Genomic DNA, 7168 nt, shown 5'->3' on the forward strand with positions numbered 1-7168 from the left:
GAGAGGGCTTTACCCTCATGACATATTTACCTCTCAAAGCCCCCCCCCCACTGGGATTTGGGTTTTAACATATAAATTTGGAGTTCTGTCCATTTCATAAGGGAAAATAGGAGGCTCCCAAGAATATTTCTAACAAAAAAATATTACTTATGGCTCCTGTATGGAAAAGTTATTGAGAAGACCCTCAGTAAAAGCTTCCAAACTTATGTTGTTTTGCTTGCTTTATATGTTCTCCAAGAAAAATATAATTCCACCTGCATAGAATCTGATAAACTTAAATTTCTCAGATTTTTTCTTTTTTTTTTAATTTTTTTTTTTTTGTAGAGACAGAGTCTCACTTTATGGCCCTCGGTAGAGTGCTGTGGCTTCACACAGCTCACAGCAACCTCTAACTCCTGGGCTTCAGCGATTCTCTTGCCTCAGCCTCCCAAGTAGCTGGGACTACAGGCGCCCGCCACAACGCCCGGCTATTTTTGGGTTGAAGTTTGGTTGGGGCCGGGTTTGAACCCGTCACCCTCGGTATATGGGGCCGGCGCCCTACCGACTGAGCCACAGGCGCCGCCCTCAGATTTTTTCAATATAGCAAACATATTAGTTGCTAATCAAAGTTTTTGGAGCATGTTGTCGATGGAATAATACAACATTTAATTAAAGCACAAGATAACTCTTCCTTTATGATAAATATTAAAAATGTGATTTTCCCCCTTTTCTGTTTAAGTGATTTCTAAGAAAATATATTTCTATTATTCATTTACTAAGTTTTTTGAAGTTTAATTACTTGTGTGGCTATAATTAGCAGAGGCAAAGTGCAAATGTCATCCTTTTTTCTCTGAGTAGACACAAATGCAGGCCTGCCTTACAGATCACTGAGGGAGATGTTTATTTTGCAATTAAGTAAGAGTAAGGCAAATGTCTAAAGTTATTACTTAGGTTCCCTCCTGTATCCTCCCAGAAATGTTTTTAAGGATTATTAATATTAAGACAGAAAGTGATTTTGGTAAGGTAAAATCTGGCCTTAAATAAATTAGTTGAAATTTAACAGAGATTAATGGAAGTATTTGCATTTAGGTTCATCAATAAAATGGGCATAAGATCTGGAGATAGCTTCTCTAAAAAATCTGAAGATTTTAGTTAATCAAAGTCTCAAATTGTCAAAGTGGCTACAGAAATAGAAGTATCATGCTGAGGTAATACCAAGCAATATTCCCAGTGGTCTGTGAACCAGTCAGAACACACTTGGGATATCTTGATATTCAAATATTTAAGAGCAATGTTTATAAAATGATGATGAAGAGCAGACCAAAAAAACTGTCATGTGAGAAACAACATATGGAATTAGAGACACCAAGGGGGAAGAGAAGACCCAGGGAGAAGAAAATCACTAACATTCCATTAGTATCTCCGTGCCAGGATTGTACTGGACATCTTCTAAACCTTACTTAATTCTCAAAACCCTTCTGAACTATGAGGACTGAGCTCCATATTACCAAAGGTCCTGCGTGATTATACCATGTGTCAAGTGATTCTTTGTCAGTGAGTGACAGAGTTGTAACTCCAACTCCTGTTTGTCTGATATCAAAACCTGCACTTTTCCTACTATACTTTTGGCCATCGTCACCTGCTTTGGGTTCTACCGGCAATTATGTGTCAAGAATTGCTTCATTTAATCCTTTATTCAATACCCTTTGGGGCACCTATAATATACAAGGCACTGTGCCAAGAACTCCACCCAGAGTGACCTTCTGGGTTCTTAGAGGAAATAAAAATATGTGCCTGAATAACTCTAATGTCACATGGAAAGCGAATTGTAACAGGAGACATAGTTGATGTGCTTTAGGGGAGGAATTATTGCTGCTCAGGAAGAAATGTGACATTTGAAATAGGCTTTGGAAAATAGAGTGATCTGGGTATGCTAAGATGTGACAGGGAGGTGTCCCAGGAGGAAGAACAGCATACATGTAGGAAAATAAAATGTGTGTAAATAAAATTAGTGCATCTCTAGTAGCGTGTGCAAGAAAACTAATGAGGAATACGTTGTAGAGATGGATTGACCTAGATGAAGGAGGGTCAAAAATGCCAGGCTAATGAGTTCTCTGATGTTCTGTAGGCCATGGGGAGCCACAGTTGATTTTTTTGTTTTTTTTATGTAGGGCAATGATAATGACCCCAAATGTGTGTGTGTGTGTGTGTGTGTGTATAAAGAACATGCTGCAGGGCTGAAAACAAGGTGGAAGAGGGTTAGAAGCCTTTTGTGTCCCAAGTGAGAGCTAATGATGGCCTGAGTTGTAGTATGTCCAGCTTTCTTTTATTCCTTTTTAAGGCCACCCAGTTCTCCTACACACCGCCCAGTGGCTAGACGGTCACATGGAATTTTGAACTACCCTGCGTTGACTTTTCTCAGTCTCTTCTGCCTTCATCTGCGTTCACTGACCCAAAGTCTTGGTCCCTGGCTTCTGCCTTCAGCTGGGCTTATATATTGACTGTCACCCTGACTGTCACCCTTACTTTTCTGGTATTTGGACCCTTGTTTTCTCCTGTGCATTCTGCTGGGATTCCCTTTTCCATCCTTGGATTGTTCCATCATCTCAGGTAGGTTTATGATGCCTCAGCCCCTACCTTAACCATATTCCCACATGTTTATATCAGGATTTGTTGTTGCAACCTGGAAAGCAAAAAGGAGAAATAGTTAACATGCTTCAGGGGAGAAAATATTGCCCTGAGGAAGAAATGTCACATTTGAACTGGCCTTTGGAAAAGAGAGCAAAACTAGTCAAACTATTTGGGCAGAAGAACAAGGTTCATTTAATACGGATATTTGGTACCTCATAAAGTCTCCAAGAGAGCTGGAGATGAGGGCCCCAGGCTCTGTAGCCGGGAGGCACGCCCGTGGCAGACTGTGGCCGCTGCCTAAGGAAAGAGGGCGTGCTGACTCTGCAGTCCCCACTGTAACAGCACACTCACACCAGGCATTCCACCAAGAATGTCGTGGAAAATCAAGGCCCTCTGTTGTCACTGTTGTGACATGGTAGACTGCAATGGCTTCCGCTTCCTGGGGTTGTTCACTTCTGCAGTGAAGTTTTTATGATTATGTCGGATTGGTGAAGCCTAAGAGTTTGCGGAAATAGGTGTACCATGAAGCTAATGCATCTTCAGCTGCAGGGTCCTGCACTTACACAGGCCCCTTCCAAGAGCTTGAGAGAGCTCCGGGAATGTCTGTCATATGTTTTTGTAAAATATGCAGAAGAAATATTGTAATAGTAACTCTCCTTTCCCTATTACAGTTACTAAAGATATGCAATATTATTAACCGGGAGTTGTGAAAATTAAAAGGAACTTTTCTAAACTTACCATTAAAAAAATTTGAGCAACTATGTCAAAGGAAAGATTAAATTATCCCTGTTTTATTTTTATTTAAAAAACTACAAAATTATTGTTTCCTGTGAATTGGCAATTAAGGAATATACAGTTAAAACAATAAAGAAAAAATATTGGCCAGGCCCGGTGGCTCACGCCTGTAATCTTAGCATTCTGGGAGGCTGAGGAGGGCAGATGGCTTGAGCTCATGAGTTCAAGACCATCCTGAGCAAAAGTGAGACCTTGTCTCTACTAAAAATAGAAAAACTCAGTTTAAGAGGATCACTTGAGCCCAAAAGTTGGAAGTTGCTGTGAGTTATGATGTCAGGGCCCTCTACTCAGGGCAACAGTTTGAAACTCTATCTCAAAAAAAGAAAGAAAGAAAGAAAAGAAAAAATATTAAAGAGTGGAATTAGGCAAATTAATTTAAAAATTGTATTGCCTTTCTGGATTTGTGATGTGGTTAGCTTTCTGAAATTTATAGCTTTGAGTTTTTTTCTTTTTCAAACTGGGTACCTAATTTTCTTCCCTCCCTCCCACCTCCCTTCCTTCCTCTCTCTCAGCAGAGTCTTACTCTGTCACCCAGGCTGGAGTACAGTGGTGTCATGATAACTCACTGCAACCTCAAACTCCTGGGCTCAAGCCGTCCTCCTGCCTTGGCCTCCCAAAACACTAGGATTACAGCTCTGACCCACTGTGCCTGGCCAGTACTTAAATTTTTAACCTAATTTTAACTTCATAATTTGTTGCCTTTAAAAAAAAAAGAAAGAAAAAGAAGGCCTTAAAATTGTATAAGGGTCAAGACCCACAAAACCAGTGGTTCTCAACCTGTGGGTCGCGACCCCTTTGGGGGTCAAAGACCCTTTCACAGGGATCACCTAAGACCATCCTACATATCAGATATTTGCATTATGATTCATAACAGTAGCAAAATTACAGTTATGTAGTAGCAACGAAAATAATTTTATGGTTGGGGGTCACCACAACATGAGAAACTGTATAAAAGGGTTGCATCATTAGGAAGGTTGAGAACCTCTGTGACGAAACTGTGATCTGCTCCTGGCTGAATCCCCAAACCCTAACTAAATAGGCTAAGAGAGCCAGTCCTGGCTTCTGCCTTGAGCCGGGTCTTGTAACACAGGGAACCTGCCCAACATAGGAAGAGTTTTTAAACAAGTTGAATGACTGGCCCCAAACATGACAAAGTCTCTTATGCTGTGCTTAAGTATAGATTTGGCATTGAGGAATAGCACCTCTCTTGAACAAATATACTTAGATGGGTTTGGGAAAGAAAATGAAGAGATAGGCGCACATAACAGAAATACTGCATAGACACGGGGAGAAATTAAATCGTGCCTGAGAAGAGATGACCCTGAGATTAGCAGATTAGCATAGATAATTTTCTTTTTTTTTTTTTTTGAGACAGAGCCTCAAACTGTTGCCTTGGGTAGAGTGCTGTGGCATCACAGCTCACAACAACCTCAAACTCCTAGGCTCAAGCGATTCTCTTGCCTCTGCCTCCCAAGTAGCTGGGACTACAGGTACCTGCCACAATGCCCAGCTATTTTTTGGTTGTTGTTGTCATTGTTGTTTGGCTGGCCCAGGCTGGATTCGAACCTGCCAGCTCAGGTGTATGTGGCTGGTGCCTTGGCCTCTTGAGCCACAGGCACTGAGCCAGCATAGATAATTTTCAAGACGGTGATACCAGTGACCACAGTAGGGATCTCAAGAGCTGAGACAGACTCAGGGAGGAATTGGTGAGACAGAGAGTTTGATTTACAACTTTCTAGAATTTAAATTGTATAAGCCTTTGGAAGGACTAACGTTGGCAGATCTATCAGCATTCATTCACCATCTCATAGTACAGAATAAAGGGTAGTAAAACTTACATTTATAAATGGAACTTAGCATCAATGTTGTATTGATAGGTATTACCTGAATTTATTGCTGATGTATAATAACACATCAGCTCTTGAATTATGCTTGGAACTTGATAAAAAAAAAGGGGGGGGGAGAAAAAAAACCCAATAGCAATAGTTAAAAAAGGTAAAATAAAATAAACAGCTTGATTTAAAAAAAAATCAAGAATGTAATTAAAGGACAGATATAATTAAAAGGCATATTCAGCAAAACATCACCAGAGATCCTGCTTTGATTTTAACCAAATTTTAACCTTTTTACTCTAAAAAAGTAGCAAAACTAGAAAGGATCACCAAAGCAAAACATAGTTGGCTTTCAGAAACAATTGTAATAGCAACGATTTTTTTTTTTTTTTTTTTGTAGAGACAGAGTCTCACTTTACCGCCTTCGGTAGAGTACCATGATGTCACAGGACTCACAGCAACCTCTAGCTCTTTGCGCTTCCGCGATTCTCCTGCCTCAGTCTCCCAAGCAGCTGGGACTACAAGCGCCCACCACAACGCCCGGCTATTTTTTGGTTGCAGTTCAGCCGGAGCTGGGTTATGAACCCGTCACCCTCGGTATATGGGGCCTGCGCCCTACTCACTGAGCCACAGGTGCCACATATAGGGAGCTTATCATGCTCCAAGTATTATACTAAATAGTTTACATAAACATTACTTTACCTGTTCCTTAAAACAACCCAGCATGATAACATCTTTGTTCTCATTTTGCATATGGATAGACTGGGTCTTGAAGTAGTTAAATAACCCGGCTGCCTGCAGACAGTGGGCTGGATTCCAAAGCCCATGATCTTAACCAGAGCATCATATTGCTTTTCAGCACTCAATTATGCTGCCTTCACTACTCTGCTGGAACTCACCCAGTGGAAAGAGCATTATGCAAATATATATGCCTTGTTCCACCACAACCATGGCCAGTTAAATTTATCTTTGATAGCCTGATGTCCTTACTAAGGAACAATGACCCATTCAGAGTTGCACAAAAATAAGTGACCAAAGAGATCGTGTTCCTCAATTGTCTGGCTTTTGGCACCTCTCCTGTTTGGGTAATAGAGCTTTTATAAGGGAGGTACATGGCTTAATGTGAATTAATGTGAAAATCAGGAAAAGAAACATTATCTGTGCTCCATACTTCACGAATTGAATATACTTCCTTTCCTCTCAGTTGCAGGTAGGAGACTTAAGCCACTGGGCTCCAGGGGAGATGGGACCAGGAAGCTATGGGCATCCTTACCTGATGGTGAACTCCAGGTGTGTGGATGCTCAGTGCAAGCCGGGCAGAGAGGAACTAGATAGGGAGAGGCTACAGGTCAGCCATAACCTTTCTCCGTTTTAGTCAGTGAAAACAACTGGATTTTTTTTTTTGCAGTTTTTTTTGGCCAGAGCTGGGTTTGAACCTGCCACCTCTGGCATATGGGGCCGGCATCCTACTCCTTTGAGCCACAGGCGCCGCCCTATTTTTTTTTTTTTTTTTTTTAGCGTCATCGTAGCTCACTACAATTTTAAACTCTTGGGCTCAGGCAGTCCTTCTGCCTCAGCCTCCTGAGTAGCTGACACTGTAAGTATGCACACAGGTATGCACCATACCCAGCTAATTTTTCTATTTTTGGTACAAATGGGCTCTTGCTCTTTCCCAGGCTGGTCTCAATCTCTTAACCTCAAGCCACCTTGGCCTCCCAGAGTGCTAAGATTACAGGCTTGAGCCAACGGATCTGGCTGCAACTGGATATTTCTATTTAAAGTACCCACACCCCATTTCACAGCCTCTCTTATTTCCTACATTTTATTTTACCCCAGTTATTTTTCTTAGTTATTTGCTTATCATCTATCTGTTTCCTAGAACAATAGGGATGATATCACCTCCCACCCCTGAAAATTTGTTCTCGGGTGGC

The 7168-nt window shown here is 41.3% G+C and overlaps 1 non-coding gene across 1 annotated transcript; it reads left to right on the top strand.

Moving 5' to 3' along the window:
* The first annotated feature begins 5262 nt into the window (after window positions 1-5262).
* LOC128595203 (small nucleolar RNA SNORD45) lies at window positions 5263-5346 on the top strand. Its single transcript, XR_008382852.1, has one exon. It is a non-coding gene; the product is annotated as a small nucleolar RNA SNORD45 (small nucleolar RNA).
* Window positions 5347-7168: the final 1822 nt, after the last annotated feature.

This window comes from Nycticebus coucang, chromosome 9, assembly GCF_027406575.1.
Source record: "Nycticebus coucang isolate mNycCou1 chromosome 9, mNycCou1.pri, whole genome shotgun sequence".
In the NCBI taxonomy this organism is placed as follows: Eukaryota; Metazoa; Chordata; class Mammalia; order Primates; family Lorisidae; genus Nycticebus; species Nycticebus coucang.